This window comes from Pelophylax lessonae (assembly GCF_965119305.1).
Source record: "Pelophylax lessonae genome assembly, chromosome: 7".
NCBI lineage: Eukaryota > Metazoa > Chordata > Amphibia > Anura > Ranidae > Pelophylax > Pelophylax lessonae.
Window position 1 is genome coordinate 199,905,067 of NC_138774.1, and position 25,830 is coordinate 199,930,896.

The window sequence follows — 25,830 nt, forward strand, 5'->3', positions numbered from 1 at the left end:
TTTACCAGCTAGGTGATATCAAAGGTGGAACCGCTGAGCATGGTAGCTTGAATATAGGTAGGTGTGCAAGACATGTTGGATGCCTCCAAACCCATGAGTAAGTTACAGGTATTATCAAGCTTGCGTGGGCTGCATTGTCTTTTGAACCAAAATTAAGTCTATGCTGCAAGAGGAGGAAAGAGCGGTGCCATGTTTCCTTGTTCAGTAATCCACATTACATCCGGAGAGAGAGAGAATACCATCCTGAAACAGTTCCCGAATCGATATAAGCACTTTCTCTCTTTTGCACTGTAAAGCAAACCTTTGTTGCCTGAACTTACTACTGCACTGATCCTCACTACTTTTCACCAATGGCACTTTTCCACTGCAAGTACCGGCTCGGCTCTACTTGGCCCTGCTTGGCCCGTTTTGCTTTTCCACTGCTGGTACCGCATGGTACGGTGTTGGAATGGTTCGGTACGGTTTGGTATGGTTTGCTTTTCCACTAAAGTAGTACTAAAGTTAAGTGTGTGGGATAACAATGATTCTCTGACCAATCAGTGGCTAGTAGTGACTGCATGCAAAGGGTTGTGGGATATGGTACCGGTAGGGTACCTCTTGGAACCACAATCGAGGTGGTACTGTTTTAGAGAGCCGTACCATTCGGTTCCATGTAGTGGAAAAGCGCCGCCGTACCGTACCAAACCGTTCCCACACCGTACCATGCGGTACCAGCAGTGGAAAAGCACAAAAGCAAGCCAAACCGTTCGGTTCCATGCAGTGGAAAAGCGCCATAAGTATCCTATTGCTTCTAAATCACAGGCAATGTAAAAACAGCCTCTGAGACAGCAGTGGTTACTTTATAGAAATGTTTCCATAACTCCATATATAAAAAGCCCTAACCACTCACAGCCAGGTACATCATCTTCACTACAAATAAGAAACAAAGAAGATTTGCAGCAAATCTTCTAACCTGCCCTTTTGGGGTAACCCCCTACTCAGCTCTCCTACTCCTTCCAATAGCACAATATTGGTCTACAAAGGAAATTGAATCCTTACATCACATATTTGGAGATGGGAAAATAGTAACTTTATCCTACATTCAGGATGATTATGGAGCCTCACAAACAGCTTACTTTGGTTACCCACATGTACTTCAAGCACAGTTTGGGAATTCTGGGATCATTCCTACCCAACCTAGAAAAATTCACCAGTAAAACATCACCAAGCTAGTTTTTCGATATTATTCAAATCTAATTACTACGGTGTCCTCCAAATTCCAGATCATTAAACAGAAATTGCATACCTTGATACCTCAATTAATAAAAAATAGGATGGAATTTGGGGATAGCTACATGTCCTCTCCAAATCTGTTACTCACCGGTAATTCTTTACAAACTGAGCTTTAGACCCTCACCGCTCTGTTTTAAGGACTGTGGTACACAGACCAATTTCTTTTATTCCTTTTGGGAAGTAGGTATATTGGAGGACATTGTTTGGGAGTAACAGGCTTTCTAGAAATGTCACTAGACTTACCCAATGCAGTATAGATAGCACGGTTTGCTTTCTGGAAATAATGAAGACCTGCAGTTAGCCTACCATAACAAATTTCTCTTATGAATACTCCTTTTTTATGCTCAGAAATATCCCCTTAGCTTGTAAGAACCCCTTTTTCCCAACCTCAAGGATCTAGAAAAAAAACAGACAGACCAAATTCTGCCTATTGATAAAATCACTTTTGAAAATAGAAGGTGTGCACAGGTATTTAACCACATTTGGTGTTCTTGGATTGCTTCTATCTCTACAGTCCTCTCTACAGTCCTAGATGTGATTTAGAGTATCTATGCCCCTTGAAGTCCATGGGATAATCCTATTGTCTCCTGACACATACTGTACCTAATTGCTTTATATTACTCCACCCCTTTGGTCTCTGTGACTATATTCTTTACTGGTTCTCATTCCACCTATCCTACTCCACCTTCAGTGTCACTTACAACTCTACTTCCTCCTCTCCTTTTCCTTTCTCTGTCAGGGTCCCCCAAGGTTCTGTTCTTGGACCTATCCTTTTCTCAATTTGGATGTCACACCACTTCCTCAAATTCAACCAAAACCGAGCTCATAATATTTCCTTCTCTACATGCCTCTTCGCCTGATTTCTTTGTCAAAATCAATGGCTCAACTATCAACCCGTCCCCCCATGTCAAGGTCCTAGGTGTAATCCTGGACTCTGAGCTATCCTTTTGACCCAGCATCCAATCACTGTCCCAAGTTTGCCGCCTCAACCTCAACATCTCCAAGATATGCCCCTTCCCACCCCACAAAACTTCTAATCTACTCCCTGGTGATCTCTTGTCTTGACTACTGCAACCCCCCCCCCCCCTCATTAGCTTACCTTTAAAGTGGAGTTCCAGCATCAAATACCTTTTATAACTAAAAATACCCCTATAATACTAATCCATCGCCCTTTACAGAACCGCTATTCTCATACTTTCAAGGTGTACAGTATTGGATTTTAGTAAAAATCTTACTTTTAAAAAAGCTGTCTGGGCGCGGCCATCTTAGACGTGGGCATCTAAAGCCACAGTGTAATCTGCTGTGTCCTTCTTACTGATTCCAGGGAGTGTTCTGGGAGTTCTTCCTGATTCCAGCCTCCTGGGAGTGATGACAAACAGCTCCCAGGATGCAATGCAAAAGCGGAAGTGATGTCGGTGGCCGTGGCCACAGAGGAGGGAGAAAGAGGAAGTACAATCAAAAATGCCTTGAAAATAAGGTAAGGGACCCCCGAAAAAAATTGAAAATGCCCAATTGTTGATCAGCATAGCGAGCACTCCAGGAATCACTAAAGTTGCAAAATAGGCCGGAACGCTGCTTTAAATAGGCTTACCCCCCTTCAGTCCATCATGAATGCTGCTGCCAGGCTCATCCACCTTACAAACCACTCGGCGTCTGCTACCCCTCTCTGCCAATCCCTCCACTGGCTTCCACTCACCCAACAAATTAAATTCAAGATAATAGCAATAACTTACAAAGCCATCCACAACTTGGCCCCCAGCTACATCACTAATCTAGTCCCAAAATTAAATTGTTTCCTTTGTTCCTACCAAAAACTCCTGTTCTCTAGCTCCTTTGTCAACTCATCCCACTCCTGCCTCCACGACTTGTCCAGAGCAGCTCCCATCCTCTGGAACTCTCTACCCCAATCCGTGCAACTATTTTCTACTCTGTCCAGTTTCAGACGATTCCTGAAAACGCATTTCTTAAGAGAAGCCTATCTTGCCCCCACTTAACAACTGTAAATTTATTTTTTCTATCAGCCCATCCCCCAGAGTTTTTACCTCTTGTATCTCTTGAACCCTCCCTCTTAGATTGTAAGCTCTAACGAGCAGGGCTCTCTGATTCCTACTGTAATAAATTGTATTGTAATTGTACTGTCTACCCTCTTGTTGTAAATCTCTGTGTAAACTGTATATAAATTCTGTATAATAATAATTACATTTTTGACACTGTAAATGTGTATGTGAAACATACGCCTGTATGAATAATAAATATGTGTAATAATGAGAGACAACGAGAATTGGTTTTCTTCTGTAATGGATTTATTACCAGTATGTTTTAAATGAACATTTAATAAGAAGCAACTTAAAAAAAGGAGAAGAAAAGATTCCTGTTGCTTCCTGGTATGCAGGAACACGTGACATGCCCTATGCCTGTCCATAATGCAGCACTTGGGACCTAAGCTATGGGTGCTCAACCAATGGCCCTCCAGTTGTGTCCGAACTACAAGTCCCATTATGCATTGCAAGGCTAACAGGTACAAAGCGAGCAGATCTGCTTGGCTTATCTACTTTTATTTGTATGTGAGTAACCATTTGCATATGTGGATTCAATAAAATTATTTATGGTAATGCACAAGGTGGTTGCACCCTCCTGTGTGTATTTGCAGTGTGTTCAGAGGCTTCCCCTATCGGAGGATGGCTGCACCCTTGATGAGCATTGTAAGAAGAAAGTTGGGTAGACTATTTCCCCTTGGTTTAACGCTAAGTGTTTTTTTGGACTTGAGTTGCTGACAGGTACAAGCATGACTCCCAAAGGCAGAGGCATGATGGGACTTGTAGTTTTGAAAAAGCTGGATGGCCACAGGTTGAGCACCCATGACTTAAGCAGTCAATCACCAAGCCTCATCGTTATCTCAAAAGGTTGGGGGACATCCTTAAGTAAAGGCCCTTGACGGAAGTGACGGAAATCGGACGAAATATCCTCCGATTTTTCTCTCTTGCTCAGCGTTCATAACCGTTTTTAGTTGACAGTGCATAAATGTTCACGAAATTTCTCGTCCGATTTTTTTTTTTTTTTTTGGGACATTTGTTCCCAGCCTTCCGGGTTGTCAGCAACTTCAGATCATGCGCGTATGATTTTTCACGGACGTACTGCATACACATTAAATGAAAATTGGTCATCTGGGGACGGACGATAAAAATTTCGGTGTTTGTCCCTCCGTTTTTTTTCGTTGAAAATGTCGACATCGGCTGCTGAAAGTTGTGTACACACTAGCCGAAAATCGTATGATTTTACCTCGGACGGGAATTTTCGGCAGATTTTCTACTAGTGTGTACCTCACTTAAGTAGTTTGTGACAATGCTATTAACAATGGATATTGTTCTTGGCTACATTATGGGGAATCAGGGATACTAGTGACCGTAGCGAAAGCACTGGAAGGTTCCAAAAGCTGGATATACAGCTTAAGTTTTTTTTTTTTTGCACAGTGCACATCAGGAGTCGGTTGGAAGAAAGCAAAGTAGACACCGGCTGCCCCAGGTAACTGGCTGGCTCCCATTGACACCACGCTCCCACGCCAGGCCACCCGAACCCTGGATAAAGGGGTGGCTGCCCGTTTCTCCCGAGAGGTTGAAGAAGAGGGAGGAGGGATGATTAGAGATGCTGCCATAACCCTCCCATGTTGATCCTGCAGAGGCAGAGGATTCCTCCCAGGCTGCACATGAGGTTGGGCAGAGCGGTGCTTCTGTGTAGGTCCTGAGGGTCCCAAAGGCTACGTTCACATGTGGGCATAGCGGATCGCGGGCAGAATCACTGCGCTTCTGCCCGCGATCCAGAAATCATTGCAAATTGCGGGACGCCTGTGCGATGTACGTGATTTGCAATGGAACCCAAAACGCTGTGCGATGTTGCCGCGATTTCCGCCTGCCGAATTAACGGTAACATCGCGCAAACAGAATCGCGGGACGCATGACGCACAAAAGAAGCTCCTGTACCTTTTTTTGTCGTCATGCGATTTGCAATGATTTCGGGATCGCAGGCAGAATCGTGTGATTCTGCCCGCGATCCGCTGCACCCACATGTGAATGTAGCCTAGAAGTACTCCGGGAGGGGATCCTACGACGGTGCTGGACCAGGGGAGTCACATCAGGGCTCAGGCACTCCAGAGGCCATGACCTCCGAGCACGTGTAGGAGCAGGAGGCGCCGGCTCTGATGCCCCCTGACTGACTCCTCCCAGCATTTCTGAAATTTGAGAGTGCAGCCAGTCGGTACCAATTTTTTTTTTTACAAAAGTCAGAAGGGAGAGGACTGGCTGATCTCTCTTCTGACCCCCCCACTACACTCTGCTTAACCACTCCTCCTACAGCTCCACCCTCCCAGTGCCATCTTAAGAGCATTAAAAGGCCCCGGGCAATGCAGTGCACTGGGGCCCTGTCTAGACAATCACCCACAAGAATAAAAATGCAAATTATCGATAAGGCAATATTTATTGGTACAGCGGTGCCAGGCTAATGACAGCTTCCAAGTTGGATGGCTGGGTCCGGTAAACACACACATGAACGGGAGTCAGACTCGACTGTCCTGTGTGTGCCTGTTCCCGTGGCGGTGGACAGGCATTCCTGCAGTTGTGGGCTCCCCCACCATGGCCCAAGTGGCCTGATAGCAGGGCATGGCCGACAGGTGCTTGCCACCTGCTAAGTTTGGTGGCGGGATGCACACGGGAATTGGGACTAATGCTTGGCTGAGGCTGGGTCGCTGGGCAGGTTAGGCCCCCAGGCAAGTGGGGCCCCGGCAACTGCCCAGCATGCCCATTCGGTAAGATGGCCTTGCACCCGCCCCCACCCAGTATTAAATCATATTCATTAATACGAATGTGTATATATATACACACACACACACACACACACATTATATATACTGTATATACAGGACTTTTTTTCTCAGAAAAAAGGTGCAGGAACTCAACCACAACCCTGTGTTTACAAGTGATGAGCAGGGAGCAGAGGGCCTGAGCCAAAGGTGGTGGAACTTCATATCACCAAGTTCCAGCTGAAAAAAAATCCCTGTATATACATATATACATATATATACTGTATATATATATTTTTTTTAACATAGGACTCTGTCTAACAAAACCAATTAACCCCTGTCATGCCGGCCCTCCGTTCATGTTTTCTTCCTTTACTCTGGGCCTCCAGTGCCGGGACAAGGTCCTCTAGAGCCCAGGGCGAACATGTCAAATTGCGCCCCCCACCATCATGTGTCAGATAAATCCCTCCCCAAAAGAAACCCCCCCCCCCCCTAAGCACCCAGCTCAAATCCTCTCTCCCCATATACGCCCTGCACAATTCCCCCCCCCAAAAAAAAAATGTCCCCCCCTTCTAGCACAAATTCTCTACCACTCAACTGACCCCTCCAAGCACAAATCCCCCCTCCCCCCCACTCCAGCACAAATTTCCCTCCCCAATCCCCCATCCTAGCACTAACCCCCCCCCCCCCCCACACACACACACACAAATTTCCCTTCCTGGCACATATACCCCTCACACTCTAAAAATGGTTCCCCTCTATCATATTACTTTTATGGCACAAACCTCCCAAATCCCCCCTCCTAGCACAAATTCTCTTCCCCCCATCCCCCTTCCCAACACAAATCCCCCCAAATCACCACCCCTAGCATACCTCCCCAAATTTGCTCTCCTAGAACAATTCTTACCCCCAGCTGCTCCCCAAATTTTCCTTCTCAACACAAATCCCCTCCCCCCAATCAGTGAAGAGGTTACTGCACCGTGTGGGAAAGCGCACGCTGAAGAGATCTGCCTAACAGGAGGAGCCACCGCCAGAGAGTCCACTTGCCTGGAGTTGTGCGTGGGGTTGGCGCCCACAGACTGCCAATCTGAATGGAGGAAGAGAGCTGAAACATCACTTCCGCCTTCGGGTGTAGCTGATGAGCAGACACGTGTGTGGAGGAGCATGATGGCAGATGCCGGAGTGGAGGGGCTATCCCACGGGGCAATCACGACGTCTTCTATAGCTACGGAAGACGCCGTGATTGGATAGCGAAACGCGTCTAGCGATTGGCTGAGTGGACCTTGACGTCACTTCCGGCCGGTGAAGCGCACGCTGCGGGAGCAGCGAACCACCGAGCCGTGATCTATCTGCCTTAGTTTTAATGATGTTTGTAAGTAACTTTCCTTTTGCAATACATTTTTAAATGAACGTACTTCACTATGGATGGCCTTTTTTTCCTATGAAGGGAATCAGGATGTAAACCACCATTCAGGATCTCTCCTACAATATTGTGGATTCCAGGCTGACAGGAAGAGGCTGTTTATGAATTCATAGTATATTTATTGCTTTGTCTTGCGAGATTTGCACATTGATATACTTTGCAAATTTTTTACACATTTGCACTAATTTTTCATTTGGTTGTATTACCACTATTATTAATTTATAACACCTACTAAAAGCAGCGCTGCAACATTGGGTTTATATCACTTTAAAGGCACTAGCACTTTAATTTGCAGCAAGCAGCTATTGATTGCACAGATACTTTTAAATGTATTTATTTATATATATATATATATATATATATATATATATATATATATATATATGCACAATACCATAAGCGCTAGGATATACTGCTATACATCTCTGTTCAAAGTACTTTAGTAGTTACTCAGTTCTATGTTTTAGTGGCTACCAGAAGTTGTTCTTACTGAACGTTCTATGGAGATCCCTTGGGCCATTGGGCCAGGATGATTTACTATCTCATAGTCAAAAAGACACTTTGCGAAGAAATTTGGGCCATCGGGTCAAAGGAAAGAGTACAGAAGAAGAGGACCCCTTCACAAAGATACTTTGTTCAAAGGACACTTTGCGAAGATCCTGATGGGCCAGAGGGCCAGTTGGAGGAACTTTGTGCAAGTTGCTACCTCAAGAAGAGTAGGCAGAGGCTTGATGTCTCTTCAGAGAATGGGATGCCAGAGTGAAGGACCCCTTAAAGAGATTTGCAATACTCACAGGCTGGACAAGCTTGCTCAGGCTCCAGCAAAACTGCTTGTCATAGAAGAAGACATGTTGCCTCGGTGTTACAGGAGGGAAGGACACTGAACATCAGTCGGGTGGACTCTGCATGTTTTCTTTCTGAACCTGTGGGTCTGACTGTAATAGGAGGAGAGTCAGTGCCCAATGCTGAGAAGGGACTGTGCCTATCATTTAGTCACCAAAAATGGTTCACAGAGATTAGATAGTTAGCTTGGCAGGGTTTAATTGTTACCTGCTCCAGGAGTAACAGTGAGATGCCGAATCAAGTATGCCAAGGGGCAGAGGATCTCTACGTGAATGTGTAGTTAAAAATGATCTGGTGAGAAAGTCGCCTCTGAAGAGAGGACGGTCTCACTGGTGTAGATAGCCATGCACTAATACATGTTTAAGTTAAATTTCCTTTGCAGACTTGCTTGGGATTTCTGGGTTTGGCTAGGCCCTCCATCATTTTATGCAATGTACATATTGTATTTAGTTAGCTAGACAGGATAATGTTCTTTACCTGTCCAAGCAGATTTTTATTTGGCGGGGGGTGCATTGACTTAAATGGACTTACTGTGTGTAAATAGCCTTGTGAATATTTGTACAGCAGAGATATATATTTTTTCATGTAATTTATTATATCTACCGGCCACATATGGGGTATGCCTCATGGTCTTGTATATTTGTTATTTCCCTTTTCCCCCTTTGCAGGCTTGTGGGATACTCCATAGATATTTGTGGAAAATAATTTTTGTAGGGGCGGCTGCCCAGAGCCAGTGAGGACATAGCTCGGCTTGGCGGGGGAGTGTAGCACCCTCCTAGGTAGGTGCTAGTGAGAGAGTATAGTTTTTGGCTCTGTCTGCCTGTCAGAGGAGCAGCAGGCAAATCTATATTGCTTTCTGCCTACCAGAGAGCAAGATCTGTGAGTTAGGTCTGCTCATAGTGCTCAGTGTGTGATTCATCTGGTCTAGGGAGGGGTTCACACTGGTCCAATAGGGAGGCATATTGGATAGTGGAGGAAATCTGACCAATAGGTACACAGGCTTTGATACAGCTCCAGTGATTGGAACAGACTGATTGTCTCAGTGCATTGTTCCGTGTGGTAAAAAAAAGCCAGGAGCACATGTGCGGCGGGGTCTTTGGCTGGTGAGTAGAGACCTGGAGGGAGGGTGGCGGCTGCCTCCTCCTCTGTAGCAGTGGCACGTGGTCACAGGAAGTCAGGCTGGGGACAAAGAAGGAAGGAGCTGAGCCCAGAGGTCCATGAGAGCTGACTGAAGGGGTAGAGACACAGGAGACCCTTGAAAAACAGTATCATGAGTACAGGGGATCATGTCTATGGGCCGGACCTGAGGGGTGCCACCCTGGTGTAGGATAGTCAGAGGATGGGTGTCAGCAGGTCGAGTGAAAGGGGGTACTAGGTGTGTATCCCAAAGACAATTCATCCTAACAAGTCATCTACATAGAGACTTAATCCTAAATTCATCTTCGTAAGTGGCAGGGTGAATCAGCAACCTGGCTGCATCTTCAGACAGGAGTCCTCATCTACTGTGAATAGTTTAAGTTGGAGTATCCCACTCTTCCTTTCTCCCATCCCTATTTTAAATAAAACCAAAAAAAAAAAAACAACTACATCCCAGACTGTTCATTGACTGAGCCAAAGAGTAAAATTGTGCATGCTGCAGTTGCTATCGGTAACCCAGGGTGATCCCAAGGTGAACAATCCAGCAGTCCTCAAGGGGGCAGTGCTATAAAAGTACCAATGTATTATTATTATTTTAACTTCGGAGCATTCCTAGTTGTTCCCCGTTAGTACGCTCATCCACTCATCTCATTTCGTAGCCCTTAACAGCTAAGATGCACTGGAGGCACTGAAAGACTCTAACTTTGCATTTCAGTTCACTTTCTGTTTACTGAGAGCAGATGGAATGTAAACCAATGTGCTTTTGTATGATTAAAGAACTCTTTCTAGCCCAATCAAAGTTGCGATCACACCGTCGTCTTTCCAACTTGAGAGCTACATAGGGGGAAGCAAAGCAGATCAAATTCCAATTTGGCCCAGGCCCGACTCTGACCAGCAATAAGCCATTTAACTAACACAAACACGAGCATGCAATCCTTAAATGAGCTTTTGCAAGGCTTATTCAGCATGAAATAGCAAATTAGGTTTTTTTTGGCACCTCAGGTTTTTGAAAACTTGGCTTCTGGGTTTAAGTCCAGCAGGGGGACTGCTGAATCCATTTTTTAAGACTTTCCTGCTATTCAGGGAAATATATACAGTTAAAGAATCATTTGTTAGTGGTAAAGAAAGAATGGTTTGTTCCTAAGACCACAAATAACTCGGCATCTCATACAATCTCTTTCTTGGCGGTAGAATATATAGGGAAAAGAGATTATCAGCAGCCAACATGGCTGTTCCTGGCTTGTCTTGGAAATGGCTTATAGATTCCTGAGGAATAAAAGGAATACAACATGGCTGACTGATGACATCAGAGGAGGCTTATGTGCAACGCGGTTGTGGGTTTTGCTTGGAAGAAAAGGGCACATAATTAGCTAGTATTAAAAGAGCAATGGCATGTGGGTGGTGGAAGACAGCTAGCCTGTTTTCAGTTGCAGGTTTGCCTTCCCTGGGTAAGTAAAAAATGGTTAAAAACATCCAGAAATATAGGGGGGGGGGGAATTAGCAGCTCTGAGGAATACAGACCATGCCTGACAGGGCAGAGAGTTAACTAATTGTGTCTGACTTGTGTCTAGAGCTTCTGCACAAAGGTTATTGTTTATATACACACTGTGATAAAGACAGAGTGGCAGCCATTTTGTACTCTAAGTTATCGGTCTAGAGGTGTTAATAATTCAATTTGCGCAGGCTTATTCCTTTCTTGCTTGCTTTTAGCAAATTCAAAGTGACAGGTTTAAGGGGTAACTCTCTCTATTAAATTGAAGTTCAAAGAACACTTCTTCTCTTTTTTGCTTTTGTTTTAAAGTGAACCAATACTGTACCCATTCAGAGCAAAGTAACAGGCTCACTTATGCCTCATTTCCACTGAGTGGTACAGTACGGTTCGGTTCAGTATGGTACGGTTTGGAACGGTACACCTTGCGTTTCCACTGCCAATAGTACCCTTTCATGATAGGCGTGGTGTAGCAGGAAAGCTGTGATAGACGATTCTCTGTAAACCAATCAAAGTTCTGCAGAGTGTAGCTCCACCTTGTTGGTACGGTACTAATGTGCTTGGTACCCCAATGAAAGGGTCCCAAAAAAGTGGTACGGTATGGTTCGGAATTAGGGTACCATTCACAATGGAAACGGCATAAATAGCGTACCGCACCGAACCGTACCAGAAAGCTCAGTGGAAACGAGCCATTAATAGCCTGCCCCCCACACACATTTCTGATAGCTGTCATATCCGCATTTCCTCAACATCCCATTTTCCCACTAGGGCCAATGGAAAAATCCCTCCAATCATACTAAAGTGGAGCACACACAGGGCTAGCTCCAACAAAATAGAACTTGGCATTTGGACACTTTATTGGCTGGAAAGGGGAGACAGTCACATGTTCCACCAAACTTGGAAGCACCAGGTATTTCTTTGGCTCTGGTGGGCAAACAGAATGGCAAGGCAGAGTTGATAACTAAGTATCAACAGGCAGAAGATGGTTCATCAAGTGAACCATTTATTTTGCCTTAATTGGAAAAAACACAGGTTTGTTTAAAAAGTTTTTTCTCAGACACAGTTTTATCATGATTGATTAGTATAGGACACAGGCAACTTATTCATACACCATAGGTTATAAGCTTTTACCTTCAGACACCAGCAGGCTTTTGAGGATACACCCCTCTAGGGCACCTCTCACTCCGAGAGTCCTCAGTTTTTCCCAAGTGTTTGTAGGTGATGAACTTCTCCTTTCCAGTTAACCAAGCTGCAATACTTTATTATTTTCTAAAAACTTCTGTATAGACAACCTCACTGTCTACGGAAGCAGTATATCTGGATTGGTGTAGAACTGTGACAGACAAAGCCCGGACTTTTTCTACAGTCCAGTGTCGTGAACAGGAAAGACAGGGTCACCCTGTATCTTTGACCATTACTGTATAAAATGGGGCTAAGTTTGGAATGTATTCACCTATGGTGCTTAAAATCCTCCACTTAGAACTCTGTCTCAGGTGCATGACCAGGTGTTACATCAGATACTTTATTGCACTTATAATGTACTCAGGCGCTTCTTCCCACCCTTTCACCACCATTGCTGGACAGTCTACACCTGGGTTATCACCAACTCCTACTGGACAAGCTTACATTGATGACCAGGTATTACATCACATCAATGGTCACACACTAACATCACTTACGACTAAAGCCCTTATAAGGTACTCAGGTGCTTTCTCCCCTCACAAGGATTTATTGCAGGGCGGTCTACACCTGGGTTATCACATACTCCAACTCCTTCCTCTTCTCCCTGGTTCTCAACCACGGTTAGACCCTGATATGCTGGTCCTAGATGACATGCAATCAGAGGAGAATGAAAAGGACATATAGGCAGTGTTGAAGGAAGCTGCAGAAGATTTATCTCTGGTATGGCTTGTAATGTTGCTTCGGCCACTGTATCCTGCATGGGGAGCTCACCTTGGGACTTGGTGCGATGGGTTGATTTAGTTGCAGGGTGCTATACAGATTCAGGGCCATGGTGAATTACAATGAAACCCGGTCTCTGTAGATCTCTTTGCAGTGAAGAAGGAGCTTTCCTGACTATACTTGCTAATGTTGAAAAGCTTTTTGCATCTGTCTGCAAAAGCCTTGGCATTGCACAGGTAGACTCACCTCCATCTTACTATGTCCCAAAGAGACCTACTAAGCCTTGTAAAACATTCCCTGTTTACAAACAGATAGACTGGGCAGTCAATGAGAATTGGAAGACTCCTGAAAGGATTTTTACTCAAACAAAGATCTCTGTCCAGGTGAGAAAGAGTTCACAATGAAATGGTCTATCCCTGTAGTTGACCCTGCTGTCTGTCCTAAACAAACAAAACACTGTACCCACCCATGTTGCATTAAAGACTCTCTCGGCAGAATATTTGAGATGCTCTTAAAAGCTCTTTTTTACCTTTGCAGGCTCAGCCTGGCAACCACTTTTGGTTGCTATTTCAGTATGCCAAACCGCAGCTAACTGGACCAAGGCATTGAACAAATAACATGATCCTGTCTTTCAGGATCATGCAGTTGCAGAGCAGTTACAGCTTTTTCTGTCTGCTCTTCATTTTTCTGTGGATGGCCTGGAACATGCCGTGAGAAAAATATCCAGGACTGCTCTTATCTCTGTTCATATATGCAGGATTCTCTGGCTAAAAGTTTGAACAGCTGAACCTACCTGCAAAATGCGCCCTTACGGGTATGCCTTTTCAAGAAAGAGGCATGTTTGTTAAAGGCACTTGACCAAATCAATAAGGAGGTCACAGGTGGAAAAGTTCTCTTTCCTCAGTGAAAACAAAACATTCATCTTCAGGTGTTCCTATTCCCCCTGTGTCATTCTAGGCAAGTAGGGAATGACACTGTACAGCTATGTTGGGGTGTTTGGTGTAAAGGGTACAGGTAACTACTGGGGCTTAGTGAGAATTTCCTAGCCCCGACTATGCATGGGCCAGTAGGTAAATCTATCACAGTCTTTGACCACTGAGCAGTAATACTAAGTACCATCTCTCCCCTGAAGACCCCTCTTGTGGGCCAGATGGAAGTGGATGCGGTCATAATGCCTCCAAAAGGTTTTGCCTGGTGCCTTTCTCACTATGAATCTTCTAAGCTGCAGTTCTAACATGGGGGGAAGCGTAAGACTAAGCGACCTTGATCTCGGGACTTCTCTGGTGCCTAATTCTCTAGCTCTCTGCAAGAAAAATATTAGCAAGTGGGCCGAAAACTTGAGTGAAGCCAATTGGCTGGTTATGTAGGCAGGTCAAATTAAGCATTGGCTGTTGTCTGTGGTCAGAGAGGGCCTACAGAAATTGTACGAAAAACGCCGCTTTAGAATTGATCGTACGATAATCTGATTAGTACAAAGCTTTCGAGAGCAGATCATGACAATTCATGCTAAATTATCCAGTGGGACAAGCATGAAAATTTCTCTCGGAAGATACCATATAGTTCGATTTTCATTTAATCAGTATGGTTATCATTCCAAAATATAGTACAAATACATTACAATACATTGCATCACTTCCGAACTCTTATTCTGTCGCACAAGAATTTGTTACTTCAGTAATATATTAATTTTCAATATGAAACTAGCATGCAAAAAAAAACCAAAAAAACGGACAATCATTTGTCCAATAATCTCATTGTGTGTACCAGGCATTACCTATGATGGTTCCTTTGTTATCCATTTCCAGCTGCCCGATTGACTGTAGGTGTTGTCCAGAGTTGCCAGAGTTGTCCAGAGTTGCTTTTTCAGAAATATCTAGCTAACATACCTTCATTGACTCATCTGACGTTTAATGTGTGGTCTTCTTCATTTGCTGTTGTACATTATTATTACTACATTTCTATAATAGGTGTAAGTGATAAAACATCAAATAGGGAATAGTTTTCTAAATATAGAGATTGCTCATAGCAATGGGCTAGCTGTGTCAGTTTCTATAACAGTCTAGGGCAGGGGTGGGGAACCTATGGCATTTCCCACCAGCAGCACACACAGCTGTACCAGCCAGAGCCAGCAGTACTCACCAGCAGTACCAGCCAGCTATACCCACCAGCAGTACCCGCCAGCAGTTCTTTTCAAAACTTACCACCACAAAGAGTCGACTGCTCTCCAGACTAACCGACGCAAACCTTAAAAACCAGTTGCGAGTAGCAAATCATCAATACCAGCTAACATCACACACCTCACCAAAGAGAAGCAGTTGCAGCCATCACATTAGGGGTGAGTTAATTAAATGTTTAACCAAATATAACAGGCATATTTTTAAGTTGATAATTTTGTACGGCCCCCAAATGATTTTATAAATACCCAAATGGCCCTTGGCAGAAAAAAGGTTCCCCACCCCTGGTCTAGGGGAAGACAAGTAAAGATAAGTAAAGAAGGCTTTTGCCCAAAACAATTCATTTTGAGGTCCATGAAGGTGGCCTGGAGGGACTGAACATTGTTTTGCAGTTCAGATGTGGCAGTCCAACGATGTCCTCCCTGTTTGTAGACCTTCTGTATTGGATTTCGGACCCTTTGATTTCAATGTGGACTTCAACAACACAGGCAGCTTTAGCAAGTAATACAGCTCGTGTAACTTTACCTCTGGATTAGCATATCAGGGCATCTGCAAAATATCTTTAAAGGTGGAAGGTCCACATGACCATTATTGGGTAATTACTGGTAGGTTTAACATAAATTAGAATGGTATTCGATCCATTTTATTTGCATTTATTATTGAAAAGTTTGTAAACTGGTGCTTTATAAAAAGATATCTATTGTATTTTTACCCAAACACCCAATAGATATTAGATATACTGTAAGTCAAAGTAGACCTCCAGTCAACATTTTTTGGGGGATTTGTGCAAGCATTGGACCCCCTTTAGGTTTTATTTTTAGTTGTGAATGCACTTGGGAGATAAATATATCCACATTGTTCACTATACAGGACAAGGATTGTTGTACCTATGGGTACTGTATAAACCTACAGATAACCCCATTTATCAACATATTACTTAATATGCTACCAGTTACTATACTGCAATTTCCATTTCCACCACTTTCCCCATGTATAAAAAGAGGAATTTTGCTAATAATAATGCTACTTTTACCAAGCTTCTATTCCAGATGTTTTTTCACACTGTAAAATATTTATGGTATTCACCAAGAAGAGATGTTTAGTTTCCTTCAGAAATCAAACTAGTCGGGGGGTCCTTTGGAGCTTGAGGGGCGCAGTTAATATTTAGGTCCCATTTAAGCTGATGTATATGCTTCTTTCTGATTAAACTGTGTATTGAACTGTTTCGCTGGAGTTCCCCTTAAAGCGGAACTAAAGTCTATCAACCAACATTAACCATTTTTAATCCTTATGCCGCTAGCATTAGTAAATAGACAGGAAGGTATATTATATTTATTTGTTTTAAACTTTTTTTTTTACATTTCTTCAGTTTCTTCCTGGTTTCTGGCCTAGGACAAAATTATGTCATGCATCCCAGAGTCTTTATGGGCATTTTTTTTTCCCTTTCATTTGGAGGAGGGGCTTTCTCAGCTAAACACACCCTCCTGCCTGCATGTGTGAGCTAAGGGCAGATGGACTCCAGGATGTAAATGCTACATGAATCATCTGCCCTCACTCAAAATGGCTACAGTTAGAAATGCTGCGGGGGGGGGGGGGGAGTTCAAAGTGATTTCTCAACAAAAAAAGCATGGAGATATAGATGTATGGGCGAGCCTGCTTTGAATGTTAAATATGAATTAGGGCCCTTTTAGAGGGGCTTTCCGATCAGGTCTGCCTGTCAGTTTTTCAGGCGGTCCTGATCGGATGCTCCATGCACCTCTATGGAGCAGCAGGTGTCAGCAGTAACATGTCCGCTGCCACCTGCTGCTATCAGATCTGATCCTGTCCAGAAGGATGGAAACCCTATTTTCCATCTGTCTGGAGGATCGGGTTGGATAGTATCGAATGAGAATGGACAGGCGGTCTGTTTTTATCCAATCTCCCATAGAGGAGAGCGGGGCTCTGACAGGTCTGTCTCTACACAGTAAGCAGAGACGGACCTGTCATCCGCCGGCTCAGTGGGGATTGGTGGATCGATCCCCGCTGAGCAAAACGGAGTCCGCGGGGCAGAAAGCTCGTGTGAAAGGACCCTAAAATAGCTTTTTTGAGTTTGTGGTGTTCAGATACAGTTAAATTTCAGGTTATGGTGCTTTAATAAAAATTTCAGTCTTATTCATCTTTTTTTTATTCCTTGCCCGGTTTTGCTAATGAACAAAGATTTTCTGACTGGGCCAGACCTGGTCTACATCTGCCAAAAACGTCCCTGTGTTTCTGTTTAGTCTTGTAACGGCGCTGTATTCTTATCTTCCTCTTCTGTAAAACAAAGAAATGTTTAATGATGATCCACGGTTAATGTTTATGGAGGTGAAGTGCAAGAGCACAGCATTAATAGAGCTTTTTTACCACTAATGGAATGCAGGAATCTTTCATTCTGCGGCTGTTAACTCTTTCTCCACCCTGCTGATCCCAATCAGGCTTTCAGTCTGTCAGTTCTTAAGGACAAAAGTGCTATTACTGCTGGATGAAGAGCCTCATGCTATGGGGAATTCAGTAGTCTTTAGTGATTTTATGGGCTGCTTGCTCTAAAAAAAAATGCTCAAATGCAAATATTGGGCAAAATAACAGGCTCACTTTAGTGTAGGGGCCCTTAGGGCCATGTCATACTGATAATCCTGACACTGGCGAAACTCGCCAATGACAAGATCATAAGGTTGCCACATTTTCTTCAAGCCAAACTCGAAGACTTTAGTGGCACGCAGTACATTTTTTTTTTGTTTTATTATACACTATAGGATTGTAACAGACCTGGGACATCTTTAGGCACTCCAAAGAGAATAGTAATGACTGGCTCAAAGCAAAAAAAAAAAAAAATATGAGCAGGGCCTTATGATAGAGGGACAGGTTATTCCAGGCAGCACAGGGTTAATGTAAACATAGGTATCATGGGGGGGGGGGGCACTGACTGGGATAGGCTGGGAATTTAGTGGGTGGGGGCTGCTGTTGGAGGATACATTTAGAAGATATATGCTCAGCATACCTTTTGTGTCGAGCAACGGACGAACTGGAATCATTATCCCCTTCTTTCTGGTCTGTCTGCCTGTGCCAGCCATGGGTGATGTGGATTCCCTTTTGGGACAGCTTCGGTCTGCTGCTGCCACCCGGGGTTCCAACAGCAGGTCTCCCCTTTAAATCAGCAGGGAGTTGCCTGGAGCACCAGCTCTCACAGCGGTCTCAGCCGCCGGAGCGTTTCAACCCTCCAGTGTCCCCCAAAGCTTTCCGCCCCTGCGGGGACCCTTCAGGCCCGCCGACCCAGCTTTCACCTGCTGTGGCTGGTGCGGGTCCTGGGAGGAATCCCCTTCGCCAGCGGAGCTCTTCCAGACGGAGCCACTCCCTCGCGATATCCCCAGCCCCACCGGCACATTGTGGGAGATCTGGCATTGCGGCTGCCCCTGCCAGTGATGCTCAGATTGGCGAAGTGGCCCGGCGTGGTAGAGGATCTTTTGCGGGCTCCAGCCTGTGGGATGGAGTGGCCGGCGGTCCCCCTGTGCGCATGCGCGTTGGTGTCCCCAGTGGATAATTATGAGCAGCCACCTGCTCAGAGATCTACCAGGAAGAGGCCCAGGATGGCTGGTGGTGGGTTGAGGTGTGCACACTGGCGTTGCACAGCGGGCAAGTGGCCTGGACCATCTGTGCCACCCAGCGCTCTCCAGGACATCCAGGATAACACAGAGGTGAACAGGTCCGTAGATGGGGATGTCTCAGGACCCTCGCCGGTGGTAGAGTTCGGATCTGCGACTTTGGGGCTTCGTCCTGGACAGTCTGGAGAGTCCTTTGCAACTAATGGTGCTTCTTTACAGTCTGCCTTACATGCTTTAGATTCAGGGTTGTGTCAGGGTAATGAGCCGGGTTACAGGGGATTATCGATGTCCCAGGTACCCTCTGCTCCTCACATAGCAGAACCTGGGCCCTCTGCGTCTTGTGCGTTTTCAGGCATGCAAGAATTTGAAGCAGGTTTGCGCTCTTTGGTACAGCAGTTGGGTGCAGGCCTCATGGCAGTTGCGACCCCAGCGACAGCCTAGATGCCAGGGGCCACTGCAGGCTAGTCCTCAGGTGAAGCTGCGGTGTTAGAGATCAGCCTGGCTTCCGCTTCAGCTGCAGGACTGGTGTCGTCGCCGAGGGCCACGTCGACGGCATCTATGCCGGGGGACCAGACGGAGGATCCTAAGAATGGAGGTAAGCCTGCATATTCGAAACGCCTTGCGGATTCCGCACAATCCAAGGTATATGTGTGCTTTGAGGGCCCCTTGGGATGCATCTCAAGCCGGAAGTGCATGAGAGAATTTGGAAGTACGAGTACGTAGAGATATTTACATTACTCTTGGACAGGCTGAGGAATCCAAGAAGGAGGACGAGGAGAAGTGTCGATCACATTTGATCCTGCGCACGTTTAACAATTGGTTGCAGGCCTTTGCCATCTTGGCCAGCGTGATAGGGGAGAAGCATCCAGGGAATTGTTCGGCTCTCCTCTGTAATTTGGTCGCTATCAGTGACGCCCACCGGGTGTATGGGGGGGTCGCATGGCTTTGCTATGACGAGCAATTCCGTCAATGCATGGTCATCAGGCCTTCATTGAGATGGGATAACAAGGACATCAAGGACTGCTGCTTCAAGCACGGCAGGGGGCATTCTGGAGATACTTTAGGCAAAAGGGATGACGCCGGTGAAGGTGGAAGGAATGTGGCCTTTCCCAAGTAGGTATCCGGATCAGGGGGCTGCTCGGCTGTTGGAAACTGGGTTTTCGGTTGGACCTGGCAAAGGAAGTCGCGTTAGGACGCATGGCAAGGCCTTTCCCTCAATCCTCTCCAATTTAGTAGTTTCCCCTTTGGGTTTGGTTCCCAAAAAGGAACCGGGGGAAACGTTTCAAAACGTTCAGCTCCTTTGTTGAATGATTGGTCAGTGAGGTATCAGGGGTCAGTTCCGTCATACATTACTTGGACGACTTTTTGTGTGTGGGTCCTCCCTCGTCCAATTGGTGTGGCATCTTGCCGACCACGATTCAACATGTGGTAGAGCATTTTGGTATCGTCTGGGAATATGACTGAAGGCCCAACTTCGACAATCAGTTTTTTGGGGATAGTTATCAACTCCCTGGCCATTGAATGTCACTTGCCTGAGGATAAACTGCTTGCACTAAAATTGGAAAATTGATTTGGTAGTTGGTAAGCGGGAAATTCAACCCCGGTAGTTGCAGTCTCTCCTCGGTAAGCTCAACTTTGCACGTCGCATTATTCCGATTGGGCAGATTTTTAGCTGTCGCTTGTCGGTAGGTACTGTGGGGGTCTCTTTACTGAGTCATTTTATTACACTGAGTTCAGAGCATAGGGAGGATTTGCAGGTTTGGCACGTCTTCCTGGATACCTTTAACCACAGTTCCCTTTTGCGACAGGGCCCTGTCAGCAATTTTGATATAGACCTTTATACGGATGCTGCGAGCTCCATAGGGTATGGAGCCTTCCTTGGTGGAGCGCGGAGCGCTGGCCAGTGGAGTGGCAGGTGGCTGGGTTCTTGCAGAACCTAGTCCTGTTGGATCTTTTTCCAGTACTAGTTGCCATTAAACTTTTGGGGGATTCTTTCCAGAATAGAAAATATCGTTAAAACTGTGACAACATAGCAGTAGTGCAGGTTATTAACCGGCTTTCATCTTCTTTACTGCCGGTTATCAGGTTATTGCATCATATTGTTTTGCGTTGTCTGCAGTTTAATGTATTCTTGTATCCCATACACCTGCCGGTGGCGACTAACACATTGGCGGATTCTTTGTCTAGTTTGCAACTGGACAGGTTCGGAGAGTTGGCACCGGATGCAGAGCAGCATGGAATGCCTTGTCCGCAGGAGCTGTGGTGAATTGCGCTGCGGTCACCGCTGGCTTGTTACAGAACTCCTTGAGTGCGTCCTCCTGGTCGGCGTATTCCAAGGTATGGCAGGAATGGAAGGAATTTTTAGCACGAGTGGGAGTGGAGACAGTCAGTATGGAATTTCGCTCTCTTTTGTTATATTTCATATGTTTTAATTTTGAAGAGGGGGGGGGGGGGGTGTTGGTCTCAGCCATCAATCGTAAGTTGGCGGGTTTAGCGTTCCTGTTCAAATTGTGGGGTGTCCAAGATTTCACAAAGGATTTTCTAGTGAAGGCTATAGGAGGGGTTTCCGGAGTAAGGACGGTCGCCGTCAGGTCACTTTTCTTATGCTGCAGGATCTGTGGGTTCAGGTAAGCTTCGTATGCACCTCTGAGTACGAGTCGCTTTTGTTCAGAAAGGCGTTCGTACTGGAATTTTTTGGGGCTCTTCGGATTAGCGAGTTGGTAAGTCCTTCTAAAACGGTGCACGGTGGGCTGTTGGCAGATGAGGTGAGTTGTTCCCATTCTGTGAGAGTTGTTCCCATTCTGTGAGAGTGAAAAAAAGAAACTACTTGCATGTCATTCCCTTACCAGCTGGAGGAATAAGGAGATGTTGTCTCACCGGCATCCTCCTTGGATTTTTTATCCATGCCAGAGGGACAAAATCGCTAGTGTGACATGGGCCTCTAGGTTTCAGAACTTTTTGCTCAAAAACATTCCTAAGTAAACTTCAAAAACAAAACACAAAAGGTTACCTCGCAGGAGTTTTCATCATGACAACAGCAAATACACATTTTTCAGCCTCCTGATTATTTGGACTCCTTGGTCCTTGAGTCTGTCTCTGCACAGACTCACCATGTTATCTCATTCAGCAAACCAAAAAACTGGCTACCTTGGGGCTGCACAAGCTCCTGCTTAATCACTCACAGTCAGATTGCCTCTCATAGTGTCTGTTCACACATGTTGTTCGTGCAGCAGCTTGTCTCCAGGAAAGGAGCCCTCAACCATACAGAGCCCCTATACCACAAAGACTGTGCACAGCTGCACAATCAGAAAGCTGGTTTCCAAGTACAATGTAACCTCAGGGTTAGAGGTTTCATCACTCCAAAATCTCTACTAAGTCTCTGAGCTCCAGAACGCAAGCCAAGAATTTACCAATCCTGGAGAAACAGCAAAAAGTTGTGCCCAACTCAGAATTTAGTTATGCCCCCCAGGTCTCTAAGAGTGCATCCACTGATCCATGAGCCAGTTTGATGGGGACAATTGATGTAAGTGGGCACTCTGATGGAGGCATTTGATGTAAGATGGCACCCTGAAGGGGACAGTTGATGTAAAGGAGCAATCAGGTGGGGGAAACTGATGTAATAGGGCCAATTTGATGAGGACAACTGATGTAAGGGGGCACTCTGATAAGGGCAATTGGTGTAAGCAGGTACTCTGATGGGGCAATTAATGTAATGGGGCACTTTGATAAGGACAACTGATGTAAGGACGCACACTAATTAGGGCAAACCATGTAAGGAGGCACGCTGATGAGGACATCTGATGTAATGGGGCACTTTGATGGGGACAGCTGATGTTAGGGGGCACTTTGATGGGGACAGCTGATGTAAGGGGGCACTTTGATGGGGACAGCTGATGTATGGAGGCACCCTAAGGGGCACAACTGATGTTATATCAACTATAAAAGGATTTACAGTACATACCTTTCGCTTGTCACACACTGCCAGAGCATCTAGTGTTCTTTAAATCTTACACTCGCTACGCACACTCCTCTCATGACAATGCTGAGACTTGACATTGGCCACTGCAATGTGGGTAGGCAGGACAGTGTATCTGGTTCTCTTATACCCTGGGCCAGGTTCTGGGGTGGGGTGGGGTGGGCTGCGTCCAGCTAAGAATTGAGTTATGCCCCCCAGGGCTCAGAGTGCATTCACTGATCCATGAGCCAGTTTGATGGGGACAATTGATGTAAGTGGGCACTCTAATGGGGGCATTTGATGTAAGATGGCACTCTAATGGGGCACTTGGATGAGGACAACTGATGTAAGGGCGTACACTGATTAGGGCAACTGATGTAAGGAGGCACTCTGAAGAGGACATCTGATGTAAGGGGGCACTTTGATAGGGACAGTTGATGTAAGGGGGCATTTGATGGGGACAGCTGATGTATGGAGGCACCCTACTCATGTGAGGGGCACACCGAGAAGAACAAGTAATAAACTCTGATGGGGACCATGCTTTAAGGGGTGACTCTGATGTAAAATGGGTCTCTATTGGGGGCAGTTAATGTAAGGAGGCACTCTAATAGGGGCAGATGATGTAAGGGAGAACACAGATAAGGACAACCCAGGTAAGGAGGGACATTGATGGGGGACCATGATATAAGGTGTGACAAATGAAGACCCTGATGTAAAAGGGGACTCTGATGGGGACATATATGAATAAAAGGGGGCACAATTTATGTTTATTCATTCAAATCTAATGACAGCCAAATACATACTAATATTCCCTGTTCACTCCTGCACCACATCTTCACTACCTGTCATACGTTACTTCCAGGTCATTACCTATGGTACAGAAGTGCGCCAAGTGAACAGGGAATGTTGGATTCCAGCATCTGTGACAGACTGTCCATGCCTCACACACAGTGTTGACATTATACCCCCTGACTTTTTTTACTGTATTCCCAGAACAGATAGGCTTTATCCGACCCTACTATACCCAGAGGTACTGGATGTTTCTCTTGACATCTTCCAGGATCAGATTGGGATGGCATGGTAGTGAATGGAAAAAAGAAAATCCCGTAAGGGTTGCTTTAGACATCAGGCAGATAGATAAACGCCAATGCCTGGCTGTACAGAAAGACTTTACAGGTAGACAGTGCACTCATTTTAACTCCATTAGGTTTTTGATCCTCCTTGACTTCCTCTTCAGATGGTTTTCACGTGCATTATCTCTCTCTCTGCCATCATTTTTGCAGATAAATTGATTGATAAATCATTAACAGCTCGCTCTATTAAGACCACATCGTTCTTACTTTTTGAAGATAATTACAGGAGGAGATGGTTCTGGCAGTTACAAGGTCTGAATTATTCAAAAAAGAAATTCAAGTCTTTCTACCAGTCACGGTGTATAATAATTTGTATTTAATAAGTATGTAACACTTTTAAATGAAGTGTCTGATGACTGCCTGATAAAATGTGTAATCAAACTGTAAATTGTGTTTCGCTGTTTATGTCCTTGTCCACTGTTTCAGCACTGAGATTTTGGCTTTGCTACTGATAGTCAGCCCCAAGTACCTAGCAGTTTCTACGCTACAGCCTCTGTAAGGGCTAATAAAGGGTCAGTTCACCCAAAACTTATATTTCATGTTTTGTATTCTTGGAGAGTTAAACTACCTGACAGTTTATATCTTTTAGGGACCCTCTAGGTGAGATTCCTGGGTCTACATACCTGCTTTGTTTATTATGAGGGGCTCCCAAAATCCCTGCTGTAAAACACAAAGGTGGATGAAAACACGTAAAACTCCCAGGTGGACAGGAACTGATATGCATGTTAGCATCAAACAAGCTTGTATATTTATGCATATGGAGGGAAAGGGGAAATAGTCAGCCAAGATAATTCACCCCTGCAAATCACCTTTACCTTGAGCAGGCCTTCCTTGGGAACTAGCTCAGGCTGGTTCTTAAGCTGACCATAGATTAAAGTGGAGTTCCACCCTAAAATGAAAGTTCCGTCCATCTTCTTGCTCCGGGTCACTTGAAAAACAAATGGATAATCGCAATTTTTTTTTTTTTTTACTTACCTTGTTTAGAAGAAAATATACTTACCTTACTTCCTCTTCCTCCCCTCGGCGGCCACGGCCCGTCGTCACTTCCTGGCTTGCAATGATTCCTGGGAGCTGAACGTCATCGCTCCCAGGAATCAATGAGCCTGCACCGGCCCCGACGTCAGTTCCGGTTCAGGCGCCGTCATACCTTGCTAAACAGCTTCTGGGCATGCCCAGAAGCTGTGCAGGGATGACGCTGCAGCCCCAGGGCCGGCGCAGTGCATCGTGGGACCGAAGAGGACGGAAGAGGACGCAGCTCTGGAGAAGACATTTTCAAGGTAAGTATTTCTTCTTGCAGGTAAGTGCAACCTGGGACAGTTCAGAGGCTATCCATTGTGGAATGCACTAGCCCTGACTGTCCCGGGGGTATTTTTATGTTTTGTTTTTTTTTCTAGGTGGAACTCCGCTTTAATCAACATTTGGAGGTTCTGTAGAAGCCGGCCAAATTTTGATACATCTATGGGCAGGCTGGTTGTACTGAAGTTGACCTAATAATTGACTTCAGTACAACTAGCCTGTTGGGGTTTTCTTCGCCCGATCACTGCTAGCGGATATCGCCACCACCAGTGATCATTGCATTCTGCCAGTAAGGGGGGCTCCCTGCAGGTAGAACACAAAAGAGTTGCGGTTGGGATTCCTTCTGCAACCTGTGATTGACGGGAAGAAAATCGCTTAATGCATGGCCTGCCTTAGCGAACTCTGTTATGGCATTATCCAGAGTCAGCATCTACTTCCTGGGTGGGGATCCTGGCTCAGGGTTGACCCACTCATGAAAATCGCTCTTCTTGTGCAGTTGGTGGCCACAACACAGATCAGTTCCCTGCTGTAGCTCCTTACTTTATAACATGCTACAAAACTACAATATAAAGTCTACGGGGCCACTGGGGAAGAAGTCAAATGCTTCTTCCTGACTGCAGCCAACTAATGGTATTATCTCTAGGGATGAGCTCAGGCTTGTTCGGGTACTGGTCCTAAGATATCTCACAGGAAGCTGTCACTACAGACTGTCAATCATAAGGGGCCAAGGCACCCCCCGCCCCAGAAGCCACACATACAAGGTATGTGTATATTTGCAGCTGTGGTACAGGGAATGC